Source organism: Drosophila arizonae, chromosome 4 (genome assembly GCF_054131065.1).
Source record: "Drosophila arizonae isolate 15081-1271.41 chromosome 4, UAZ_ARI_1.0, whole genome shotgun sequence".
In the NCBI taxonomy this organism is placed as follows: domain Eukaryota; kingdom Metazoa; phylum Arthropoda; class Insecta; order Diptera; family Drosophilidae; genus Drosophila; species Drosophila arizonae.
The window spans coordinates 11,082,977-11,097,157 of NC_142924.1; positions in this window are offsets into that span (position 1 = coordinate 11,082,977).

The window sequence follows — 14,181 nt, forward strand, 5'->3', positions numbered from 1 at the left end:
GAATACGAATTGTGCTAAAGCGTGCTCTTTCAGTTCAGATTTCTCACAAAAAACAAGACACTCAGTGGGTGCTTTATCTCTCGAAACTAAAGTATCTAATCACTTGGTTAGCATTTAGAGCTATCTATATATGTGACAAAAAAAAAAAAAAAAAAAAAAAAAACGAACGAAAAACTATTAAAGGTGTATTTATAAAAGTCATATAAAAAGCCAATCAGGTACAAAAGTTTTTAATTTCATGGCTGATATCACTTATCGAGGCAAATAAATCAAATACTCGTAGATAATCAATTTAATTGTTCAGACAATAATTATGTCTAAATTTATAATGTCACTTAAAAATTATTTCGCTAATTAAAATGTTGCCTGGAGCTAGCAGCAGCAGCAGCAACAGCAACAGCAGCAACAATCGAGCCCACTTATATAAAATAAAATCCAAAATCATGGTGAGCTTCCATTTCCGCAATCAGAATTCTCTGAGAATAAATAAACTAATAAATTGTTTGAGAAATATATAAAGTAAAATACTTCATCTGCCATCTTATCAGAGAGCTGGGAATGTATTAGGTTTTCAGTGATACGTGGCTTAATCGTAGCTAATGAAGCTAATAATCACGAAATTGTTTAGGCCACATACTTATATAGGGCGTAATACCCCAATCGACTAATCGGCCAGCAATCAGTGTTAATTGGAACAAAGTTCTCATTCTCAGTTGGCTCAGTTTGGCATTAGGTGTACTTTTGATTAAATGTTGGTATACATACATACATATGTATATATATATATGAATTTCAAAAATAACAATTCGTAATCGTCTATCGCTCCCTCTACAAATCCTTAGCAAACAGCTCATACAATTAGCTATATAGGATTATAATTGAAATGGGAAATAAAAGGAGATTGTGATTGGAACAAGACGAGGCCACTTCATCACGTAATACTCAGAGCGCGACCTTAGCTCATAAATAGACAGGAGAATGCTTAATAAGTGAGAGAGAGACAGAGACAGCATGCCTTGAAGTATGCTTTATATTGTTGTTATTATTGCTTGTTTGATATGCTCGCATTGTTGTTGTTGTTGTTGCTGTTGCTGTTGTTATTGTTATGCAGCAGTTCTTCTTGCTTGCTGATTATGCGTCTGATGGGCTAATAAAAATTCATTTCGTTATCCGTCAGACACTCGCACACACTTCACCCAAAGCAACGCAACGCACTACGTCAACATCAGCCAGAGAGGGTAGAGTGATAAAGAGAGAGAGAGAGAGAGAGAAAGATGTAGGCAAGACATTTCAATGAATGGATGAATTTTGGCTGATATTTGTCCTACGTTCAATGTGCTATACAGTGGTTGATTTAGTATAAGGCTAAACAAAGATCAATTATATAGAATTCAATTAAATTACAGAAAAGGTGTAGTTAAAATATATATCTTTAATACCGTTACTTTCGTTTCAAGAGTTGTATAGAAATTTCTATGAAAATCATCTCCTCTCTTTATTAATAATCTTCCAGCACATCCTGACATAATACAGCTAAATCACGTCAAAAAACTCTAACTCAAATTGAGATTGAATAACCAAAAGTCAGGCAGAAAAGGGACTCGCCTTAATTAATCGAATTTCCAAGTTCAACAACATTCTATGAACCATATAACATCGAGACTCGAGTAAGCCAATCAAATCTAGCTTGAACCACTGTGCAGTGGCCTGCGGTGTGCTGTGGTTGCTGATGCTGCGCTATTCAGTTCAGATGCCTTGAAGTGGCCAAGTGTGGAAGTTGAACCAGAATTGAGGCAACATCAGCAATAGCAGGAGCAGGAGCAGAAGCAGCAGGAGCACAAAGGATTTCCAGCTATATTGTGTGGAATGGCAACTGTCTAATTCAATTCATGAGCTATTAGCGGGTAATTTGTAACAATTGCAAGGGCAGAAATTTCCTTTTATCAACAGGCAGCCAAAGGGTGACAGAGTTCAAACCCCGAAAACCGGAGTCTGGGCATTCAGCTTCAGTTTGAGTTTGAGTTTCGGCAATTGCTTAATTGTCGGATGGATTTTTTTTTCTGATGCTCTCGCATCTGTTGCAAATTAAATTTCAGTTATAATTTTCTATAAACACGGGTCGCATCAGACAATAAACCAAAAAGAGAACGACTCTGTATGTGTGTGTGTGTGTGCACACCCAGCAAATTGCCATTTGAATTGAGGGTCGTCATCGTGCAGCGCCCCCCGCCTCGTCTCTTATGACTTTGTCAGCAGTTGTTGCTGGTGTTACAATTTGGTTACCCTAGGGGTGTCTGCCACATCGTTGTTGATCTTCATGTCAACACAGATGATCACATTTTATGCTTAATTTGTGTGCGTGTGTGTGTGTGTGTGTGTTGTTTACTGTGTTTACTTTTGTGATTTGAGCATTCATTGAATTTCTGCTAATATTCAAACGGCTTTGGCCAAATGCATTTTCCACATTTTCCGCCATTTCCATTCGATTTTATTGCCAAATATACGCGATTATTTGTCATATGCTGCATTTTATTATTGTCAAATTTGCATTCGGACGCACAACAATGAACATAACACTGATATGGCTCGTTAGTTAGTTGTCTAATGGCTGACTGTCCCAACAGATAGATAGGGGTTGCCCAACACCAAAGGGGCTGAGGGCGGTTTGGCATCAATTTACTGAAATTGATTTGACAATTTATGTAACATTTGTATTTCAAATTTTTGAGCGTTGCTTTATGAGCTAATTATAATTCAAATACTTGATTGGAATATGAAAATAAAAACAAAGTGAGAGCAGGAGAGGGAATTAAAATCTATGTCTAAATATCTCTATTTATAAAATATCGAAATTGTTTGTGAAGAAATCTTAAGTAAAGAGAATGAATTTAGTCGCAATACCCAATATCTTATAAAAATTAAAATTAAATAATATTCTCATAAATCTATGTGAAAAGTTCGTAGAATCTAGAGCTAGAGATGTAGTTTTTAATTTTTAACCGATTTTTGATAGTCTGCTTAAAAATATAAACATTTTTACAAATATTTGGAATTTATTAACAAAAAAAGTGCTATGATTAATATTTTTAAAATAATTTATTTATTATAAAAATTATATACCTAAATTTGTTTATTATTTTTAATTATTTAAAAAATAAAATATATTACATATTTTTAGATATATTTTTCATAGTTCCTTAGCTTAACTAATTGTTGTCTGCTAGTTAAAAAGATTAAAAATTTAAAAATAAAATTTTTTAAGCACTGCTTATATATTTGCATTCGATATTTTCTCTAGACCAACATTTATCATTTGTATGCTAAGTATTTTCAGCTAGTTCTTTGGGTATTCTTAATTTTTGTCAGCTTATCAAATAATTTATTGATTTATAGCGCACGCTGACAAAAACTACAACGCATATTGCTGCTTAATGCCATAATTTCCAACATGTTTACACAATCCATCTGGCTATATTTTCAATACACACACACACACTCGCACACGCACACAGATGCCCATGTCCGGCTACAATCAGCAGTTCAAGCTGTAGTCGCTGCCATCAATCCATAAAAGAAAATCCGTGCGTGCGCGCCAAAGTAAACAAAAATGCAAGCGAGAAACGAAGCCGAAGCCAAATCGAAAGCCGTAGCAGGAGTCGGGGCCCATGCTCATCAGGCTGGCACAAAGGCCATTAGTTTACTAAACACACACACACACATACAGAGGAATAGATAGAGAGAATGAGAGACTCTTCAATATGGCTGGACAATGGCATTGAATTTGTCAAATGATTTCGATTTAATCGCCGGGAAATTTTGCAATCAAAATTCACGAATATCAACGCTAATTGCCAATGGTGCAGTCATGTATGCCCAGGGCCCACAGTCCGCAGCCCAAAGCGCATTAGATCCCCAGAGAGCGCAGCGCGTGTGTGTGTGTGCGAGAGAGAGAGAGATAGAGATAGAGGCAGATCCCATTGAGTTAGTACAAATTGTCACCATATGCGTCAACACGCAATAATTCACCAGAAAAGTAATCCAAACAATTGACCAGACGAAGCACTGACATCTAATGGAGGGGGTGTGTCTGCACTCTGAATCTCTACTGACTCTACCTCCCCAGCATCTCTCTCTCTCTCTCTCTCTCTCTCTCTCTCTGCCCCTTTGACTGCAGCAAGTGCTACCCACCCTGAGGCAGTGAATCGCCCTGCTCGGTCACACTAATGCCTGACTCTAACTGTGCTAGCTGGTGTTTTGGTGCTAATTGAATTCATTGCCGTTGATCAAGTGCTGCCAAACAACAAATCATCCCCGGAGGCTAATGATACGGACGAGCGAGCTAACTGACTCACTGAGACGAACTGCAGTTCCGTTGGCAAGGAGCAAAACACTTGCCAAGGGCAGAGTCAGAGCGAGGCAGAGTCAGAGGCAGAGTCAGAGGCTGAGGGTGCAATTGTCAGATGGCTGCGGGTGTATTGCTTCCCTCTCTCACTCTCACCCACTCGCTCTCTCTCTCTCACTCTCACTCTTGCTCTCTAGCGCTGCGCGTTAAATGAAATTAGAAAACCTTATGTTCAGTTAATTAGCAAATTTGAGGGCATTGTGTGGAGTTTGCTGGAGAGGCTATTATAGAGAAAGTGAACAAAAGCTGAAGAGGCAGCAAAATGCTTGTAACTGTAATGAAAGTCAGAAAATGGGCAAGAGCATAGAATGGGTAAAGAGGGGAAAAGTAGAAACCTTACACGGCAGATTTTTAAAGAAGGGATAAATCTACTATTAATATATGTGAAAAGTAATACTATATTATTAATTTTTTAGCGAGATTCTATAAAATTTTGTCTTGGTTTTATACGTATCAAGCTTTAGGTCTCTCATATTCCAAAGCGAATCCAACGTCTACTACATCTATATAACATCTTAAGAGCTTTTCCAAGTCACTCTCCACGCTGCAGCTCTGTCATTTATTATGCTTACGGCCAAGGCGTCTTTTCAGCCTTCTTACATCCATCAACTGGTGACAAATTGCCAATTGGTAGCCCTTTCTCAGCCCAGTCGCTGGCTTTTGCCACGTTAATTGCAACAATTAAGATACAAATGTTTTGCCACAAAACTCGTAGCGTATGCAAATGAAGCCATGTGTTGGCATTGTGCTTACCTTTTTGGAATTGTGCTCTAAACTCTAAACAAACATTGAATAACAACTGCAACAACAACAGCAACAACAACGACAACGATACAACGGCGAGAACAACAAACAAAAATATTAAATTGTAATCCGCTTAAATGAGTAAAAGGCATTAAAACGCATTTGCATAATTGTTGAAAATGCGCGAGCGACGAAATCAGCCAACCCCTCGGGGATGGCAACGGGGACAACGGGGTCTACGGTCGAAGCGGAAGGAAAAACTTTTACAGTTTCAAGGCAAAGGCAAAGGCAATCCAATCAAAAGTGAGCGCCGGCTGCCCTCAAGGGCCTGCTCGCCGGGCATTGCACGTGAGGACAATATTTAAAAATGTTTAGCATAATTAATGCCGGTCCGCCGTACGCTTGTACGCTTGGGTAGATTTTAGGGCTTGCTGATGCCCGTTTTCCGACAAGTGCCGACCGACACAGCGAGAAGTTAACGCATTCAAGAAGAATCGGGGCGTGCCTAATCAACCCCTAAAAAGCCGGCGTTAATTTGCGAGGCGCTACGGCTGCGTATGCCGCAGGGTCGCATTATTCACACATACGCTTAAATGAACGCGAGCACGACTCTTCCCCTCCCCACATTCCCTAGGGCTCGCGGCCCGTCTTTGGCCCGCTCCCCCGGCAAGCCGAAAGCCGCAGCCAAAAACTGGGTCCAACCGCATCATCGTGTGCGTAAAATTGAATTTATTTTATTGCCACTAATTGGCTGAAATACCTGAGGGCGTTTAGCTTTAAGGGTATGGGCTGCATAGGTGTGTGTACGTGTGTGTGTGTGGGAGTTACGGACGGATTTTGGTTGATTTTCTATTTGTTTTGCTCCCAAAACTTTGCCATCAAGTTGTAGTGAAAGTTTGGTTTTTTCTGTATTGCGCTGAAGTGTGAAATATATATTGTGAATAAATGTTGCAGGAATAAGGAATTTCGGCATATAACCTGAGCTCTGTTCAAGCCTACTGTGAATAAGTCTATATGAAATATAAAAGAATACTTTGTTAATAAACATTAGATAATATCATTATCTCAAAGGAAAGTTTGCAGTCATCAAATCTTGTGGACTCTGCAAGAAATATTTCATTTCCTGATTTACCCTGCTCCCAAGAGCACATACAAATGTATATAGGGGTTACTATGACCCACTTCGTAGGTGTGAATTATGGGTGAGTATATTTTCCGAATTTAAAGTTTCGATGTGCCACACGTCTCTATATTTATATGTATTCCGCTCCATTCTCACTCTGTTCCATTTTAATTCTCTTCTCATTTACATTGGAAATTTCTTCTATTTTTATTCAGCTCATACTACACACTCTGCTCAACTTTTATTCTGTTCCATTCCCACTCTATTCTATTTGAATTATCTTCCTTTGCCTCTTAGCTGCACCTGAAATCTCTTTCATTTGTATACAGCTCCATATCCACTCTGATTTAATCTATATTCTGTTCCATTCCACATGATTATATTCTCTCTATTCCACTCTATTCATACCACATCAGCTTATTATCTATTCTACTCACTTCTATTAATATATAATCTAAACTTTCGTCAAGTTTTTCTTAGACTACTCTATTTAATTCCATTAACTACTTGCCCATTCCATTATCAGCCAGTTCAATAGAATAGCCAAATCCCTTTCTATATAATCGTTGTATTTATCTTGTATTTATCGTTTGCTAACCCATATAATGCGCCATTTTATGCCAATCTTAGCCAGTTTCGCTCACATTGCCAAGAGCCAAACTCGAAGAGTGTATCGCTCCGAGTTGTCGCCGGACGGACTCTCAGCGTAACCCGTAAAATACACATTTTCTGGTGGTAGAAAATCCAGCAAATTGATTTTAGTGGGTGTTTACACAAAGCTTAGAAGTACTTTCCAGGCGAACTTTTCACAATTTCCCTGCGAGCACTGCCAAAAAGCACGCCCTCTTTTAACTCAACCACCCACGCAGTCAATGTGTACACGCGTGTGTGTGTGTGTGTGTGTGTATGTATGTGTGTAGGGCAAGTGGCAAAACCTCACAAATGGCAAATGGCAGCATTTAGTATGATTATCAGCAGCCCTTCCTTGCCGTCCGCCCCAGCCACGCCCCACCCTTCAGCTCGACTCGAAGAGCTTTGGCTGTGGCTGCAGCAGGGTTGTTCCATCGTCTGCTGCTCCTGCTGCTCCTGCTGATGGCGACGTCGTTGATGTTGATGATGGCAGACAGCGCGGCAAGTGCGTCCCAGTCGGGGCTGGGGCTGGGGTTGGGCTTGGGCTTGGGCTTGGGTAAATGCCACTTGCCACTAAGCATGGGGGTGGTGCCACAGTGAAGCTTGCCTCCCCACGTTTTGTGTCTGTGGCAGCGTTTTATATGCCATTTCTTTTATTGCTTTAATATGTTAATAGCTTTTACGGCTATTGCTGTTGTTGTTGTTGTTGTTGCTGCTGCTGCTGTTGTAGTTTGTTGCTGTTTTTCTTGTGCTGCTTTTATATTTTAAGTTTTTTTATTTTGAAAATTATTTTTGCTGCCTTCGTGTGAGGCTGATTTTGGGAATCTGGCTGAAGGATTTGGAACATTATCATCTTTTATAGCCATTATTGTGCAAAAAAAGTAGATAGAAGCTGAATCTCTTCTTCTTTTTTTGCGAACTCATATTATGTAATGTGTGTAGTGAGCGCTTGAGATTTCGGTAGTGGGAGAGTGAGATTTTTTTTAGGTATTTCTTGGTGGAAAAGAGTGGAATTGAAACGAATGAAATTTAAGTAAGACTTACAATGCAACTGGAATCAATGGGAATGGAATACGAGAAAAGAGCAGATCGAATTATGGAACTTAAGAGGAAGGAACTTTAGGGCATGGAATATCATAGAAGAGCTAAATGATGGATTTTTAATCAATATAAATTTGCTTGCCTCTCAAATTAAACAGAACGAAATGGGAAAGGAATAAAATATAAGGGGGATATAATGGAACTGGTATGAATAGTAAATAAGAATTGAGCGACCTTAACTGCAACATGAGAAAAACTTAAGCCAATGAAACTAAATTTTGATTTAGAGCAGAGACAACACAGATTACATACATAGATTAAATAAAAGACAAAGCTTCTTCTTCCTGTTGCAATATATTATATGCAGCACACCTACTGTCGCTGCAGCTGGATACCCATCCAACTCTATGGCAATATAATCTCACATAATGTTGCTGCAATTTGTATTGAGCAGAAAACTTTTCTTTGAATTTTCGCCAAAAACAGAAAAGAGAAAAGAAAATGGCAAACTTTGTGAACTTGTGCTCCGACTCCTGCTACTGCTGCTGCTGCTGCTGCTCGGTCTGTGTGTCCTGCTCCCTGCTCCCTTTACTTAATCTTAGTCTAACAAATGGCCTGTCTTGTCTCGTAAATCACTTAACAATTTGCAAAATTCTGTACGGTAAGGCAAGTGCAAATCGTGCTAAGGTTTCTTGATTTTGGATTTTTACATGTGCACGCATAAGTGGCCCTAAATCGCATTCGTATGAGAGCAGCCCACTTATGTACATATACAGACATATATCTACTCTCTACTCACTCTTCCCCTCTCCCTCTCTCTCACTCTTTCCCTCTTTTATGTGGGGGGCAGCTTTTTTGTGTGACCTGCCATTTGATTTATTTATTGTTGGTTTATGCGTGATCTTGCCTCAAATTAGCATTTATCATTTCGTTCCTTCCCACATCCTGCCTGCCCCCTCTGCCATCATGGCGAGCACATAAAAAACCCCATTTTGTACAAGTTCTTTGTACATAAAAAGGGCTGCAAATTGTTTTGAACAAGTGCAGCGTAATTTTTCAAATGGTTTTTATGCTCTTACGCCGCCCTTGATTGATTGCGATTATGCAAATGCCGGCGAGGCACATTTCGATTGGCTGCTGATATCGCATTGGAAATGGATTATTTGGCGGCACCTACTAAATACCACTGAAGCCTTGGCGTCACAATTAGCGCGCAATAAATTTCAAATAATTATGCAAACGACGCTGCGTAAATACAGTTACATAAATGACGATATAGATAAACGCCAGCGCTAATCCTAAACAGTAGCCAAATGACTTTGTCTATGCCTCTGCCACGCCTCGCGCACTGTCTCTCTCCCTATCTCTCTCTCTCTCTCTCTCTCTCTCTTTGGCGGGCGGCAATTTGTGTCACTAATTGCGTGCAAATGGCGATGCCTTTTGCATTTTGGGCCATGCATATAAATAGCTCCCAAATGTACAGTGAAGCCGTTCAGGGCATAGGCGCAAAGGGGGAGCTATTTAAGCAGGTGTTAATGAGGCTAAAGTATTTATTGTGTGGAATGAAATAGTTCACTAAGCAATATGAGATTGAAAATATTTATCGTATATATTGTTTAAAATGGGAAAAGTTTAGAATTAGCCAAGTCCGACTTATATAAGATAGCTCAGTTGAAATTATATGATATATTATAATTCTCATGTATGTAATAAGTCCCATTCCATATATTTAGTACTTATAAGCCTAAGCGCAGTCGCTTCTTCGAACGCCTCGAGGGATTTCATAGTCGAACAGTCTCTACTAAAATATTCCTACCCTTTGATTATTCTAAACTCTTTATAGTAATGTAAAAAATATAAACAATAAATAATTCATATAAAAATCAAAATTTATAAAAAAAGAGGAGCGCCAATGTCAAACACTATTTGATATTTTTTATATATTTTGTTGCCTTATCGATCTCTGAATTTGTTTAGGTTATTTAATAAATAATTCCCATGACTTACTTTCGGTATATGTATATGAGCCCCATTGCCTAAACCCTTTTCTCCCAGCTAAGCCGACGCACCTGCACCTGCAACCGAGCGTTATCCGATCAGGCTTTATGGCAAATGCCATAAACGAACGTTATTTATTAATACAGGGTCTGATCTAAGCGCAACATGCTCAATGCGGGCGGCTGATTACGCTTATTAGTATTATCCAGAGGCTAATATTATTTTTAATACTTTTAGCACAATAATTTCGTTTAATTTGTTTATTTATCTAGCTGAGCTGGTTTATAGCCTAAGCCAACAATAAACACATTTGTTTAGTTAATGAAGTCGATAAGGCTACCGGGCCACCATAAAGATATAGATAGGGATATATATAAATAGACGACAACGCCGACAGTGACGGCGACGGTAGCGACACTTGCTGTTAAGATTTATGAGCTCTGCCGCATATCTCATGGCAGACAGCTTTAATTGAAAGCAAAGCGTATAATTTTCAATCAACGAAAAGCCAAAAAAAAGAGAGAGTGAGAGGGAGAGAGATAGAGGGATAGAGATAGGAGGCGAGAGATAAGGCTGGGCATATTGTGGGTGTGGGCATGGATTATACGGTAGTCAGTTGGCTGACTGTTGGTAACCATTGATTGCCATTTATTTGAATGTTTGCCCAGAGCCAACGAGAATGAAGTCGATGATGATGACACTGATGATGACGATGATGATGATGATGATGATGATGAAACTGGATATATTTCTATTGATTTTAAAATTATGCGCACAAACAAAAGTATGAAATGTTGTCAGCATTGTTGGGGCTGTTGCTGCTGCTACTCCGATTGCTGCTGCTGCTGCTGCTGCTGTTGCTCCTCCTGCTCCCACTGCTGCTACTGTTTGCCAAAGCTGCTAGGGAGCTGCTCGATACGTGTCCGTCACCACGGCTCGATAGGGTAACCATTTTGACTTGCCATCCGATGTTGACTTGCTGTTTAGATTTTCAATTAAATTTGTTGACAGAGCGCCATGGACGACGAGCCGTAGCCGGAGGCGGAGCTGGAACCAGTGCTGGGGCGGGGGCTGGGGCTGGAGCCGGAGCGAACGTTGCGTATACGTAATATAAATTGATTATTTCAATTTATTTAAGCGCAACGATAGCATTTAATTAAAAACTCATCTGTGCAAACAGTGCTTGGTGCAAGGCAACTTTGCAGTTGCAACGACTGCTGCTACACACGACACGACTCATTACAGCTCAAGTACCAGACCGGGCACGGCCAGCCTGATAAGCCGCACCTCGCACCCAACTTTATCAGGCCTTTACATCTGTTTCTAATTGAAAATGCAGCTACTGTCGTTTCTCAGGCCTATCTATCTGCCAGAGCCACATACACAGACAGAGTAAGAGCTAGAGCAAGAGCCACAGAGTCGAGTCACAAATGTGACACGAAAATTGACGCCAATCGTTGTCATTAGTGTCAACAGACGAAGAAGAAGAAGAAGCAGAAGCAGTCGCGGCACGGAACTGGAGGCAACTGTGTGTCCAGCTCACGTAAATGCTGATTCGATAAAAGAACAAGTAAGAAGGCTTTAGTCGAGACTGCTCGACTAGGAGATACCCTGAACCCTCCAAGCTGATATTCGAATCATACTGCACTTCTTTTATGCGCATATACATACATAAATACATACATACATACATAAACATACACATGCAACCACAAGCAAGTATTAGCAGGCGCTCTGCTAACTGCGAAGTAAGCAGCGACTGCACGTTTCGATAAAAAAGGTATCGGGTGAGTTATCGAAAAAATATGAAGAGGCAGGTAGAGGGGCAGAGAGAAACCATGAGAGGCAGAGACCGTGAGGGTCAATGGCCTTGAGCGGAGGTCAATGACCTTGAGCGGAGGTCAATGACCTTGAGTGGAGGTCAATGACCTTGAGCGGAGGTCAATGACCTTGAGCGGAGGTCAATGACCTTGAGCGGAGGTCAATGACCTTGAGCGGAGGTCAATGGCCTTGAGCGGAGGTCAATGACCTTGAGGAGAGGTCAATGACCTTGAGGAGAGGTCAATGACCTTGATGGGAGGTCAATGACCTTGAGGGTAGGTCAATGACCTTGAGGGTAGGTCAATGGCCTTGAGCGGAGGTCAATGACCTTAAGGGGAGGTCAATGGCCTTGATGGGAGGTCAATGACCTTGAGGGGAGGTCAATGGCCTTGAGCGGAGGTCAATGGCCTTGAGCGGAGGTCAATGGCCTTGAGCGGAGGTCAATGGCCTTGAGCGGAGGTCAATGGCCTTGAGCGGAGGTCAATGGCCTTGAGCGGAGGTCAATGGCCTTGAGCGGAGGTCAATGGCCTTGAGTGGAGGTCAATGGCCTTGAGGAGAGGTCAATGACCTTGAGGGGAGGTCAATGGCCTTGAGCGGAGGTCAATGACCTTGATTAGAGGTCAATGACCTTGAGGGGAGGTCAATGACCTTGAGGGGATGTCAATGGCCTTGAGCGGAGGCAATGACCTTGAGGGGAGGCAATGACCTTGAGGGGAGGTCAATGACCTTCACCTGAGGTCAATGGCCTTGAGCGGAGGCAATGACCTTCACCTGAGGTCAATGGCCTTGAGCGGAAGTCAATGACCTTGACCTGAGGTCAATGGCCTTGAGCGGAGGTCAATGGCCTTGAGCGGAGGTCAATTGCCTTAAGCGGAGGTCAATGACCTTGAGCGGAGGTCAATGACCTTGAGCGGAGGTCAATGACCTTGAGCGGAGGTCAATGACCTCGAGGGGACGTCAATGACCTTGAGCGGAGGTCAATGACCTTGAGCGGAGGTCAATGACCTTGAGCGGAGGTCAATGACCTTGAGGAGAGGTCAATGACCCTGAGCGGAATTCTATCAAATAGATATGAGTCCACATTCAAAATTTGGAAGGTCTAGCTCTAAAGATGTAGGAGATATAATAAAATAACAAATTTTCGATAAGGTTTTAATTTGATAATAAAATATCGGAAGTAGTTATCGATTTTTGAAGAAAAGCTCGATATGCGCTCGATATACACGGACCTAGGAAAATTGCATGTCTCTAGCTCTTATATTTTTTTAGATCGACACGTTCATACATACAGACGGACAAGGCTAAATCCTTCTGCGTGTTACACAATGTTAACAAACCCGTTATACCTTGATTTCCCATTCAAAATGGGTTCAGGGTATAAAATGGGCAGTTCTACTCCAATATACCTACTCAATAGGCAGGTAGATAGCTACATAGGTAGATAGTCTTCATCTCCCTCTCTATTTCTAACGCTCACCTCTCACTTCACTTCAAGTTTAAATAGTCAATAGCAAAACAATAAATTTTCTTTAGCTCATCAAATGCGGTTGAAACTGTGAACTGTTTGGACTTGGCCTGAGCGCGTGTCGTGACACGAAAACGAAAACACTTAATTGTATTCAGAATACATAAAAAATATTGAAAAGAAATAAATACATCTTTGCTTAAATTACGATTTCAGCTTACGATTTTCAGCTCCAATTACAAACTGAAGAGTGCTTAACAAATATTACAATATTTTAGATGAATTAACATTTAACATTTCTCGTGTTAAGTCCTCAACGAACTCGTCGCATTGCAGCACGAGCTCATCTCTAGCCGTGTGTTCTGCTCTGCTCGAATTCTCTGGGAGTTGTCAACTGCTTTGCTTTGCGCCTTTTGTTGACTTTTTCATATTTCTTAATGATGACATTTTAATTATTAGTAAAGTGCTTTCAAATACTGATAAGATATCACATTGGATATTTATGGCTAGGTGTGTGTGTGTGTGTTTAGGTATGAAGTGTGCAACTGTTTGGTGCGAAGTTCAAGTTGCCAACATGGGTGTGTGTGTTTGTGTGTGTGTGTGTGTGTGTGTGTAGGTGCTAAGGGGAGGGTATATGTGGTCTCAGGCAGCTGCTGTGCGGGCATTGATTGATAATTCTGTTTATAGACTTGGCTACAGAGGGAGACTAAGAAACTCGACTCATAGAGAGAGAGAGAGAACTAACTGAAGCAAATATTTCAAACTTAAAGAAAGTGAAAAACAGCAAGAAAAGAAATTCAAATCAAAGTAAGTGTACATTAAAAGTATTTTGAATATTATTAATTAAAATAGTAACTATATTGTATATTCTATATTATTAAATAAAATAGTAAGTAAATTATTTAAGAAGATAAGGGTCGATTCATTATAGCTGAATATGAAACATTACGAAAATTC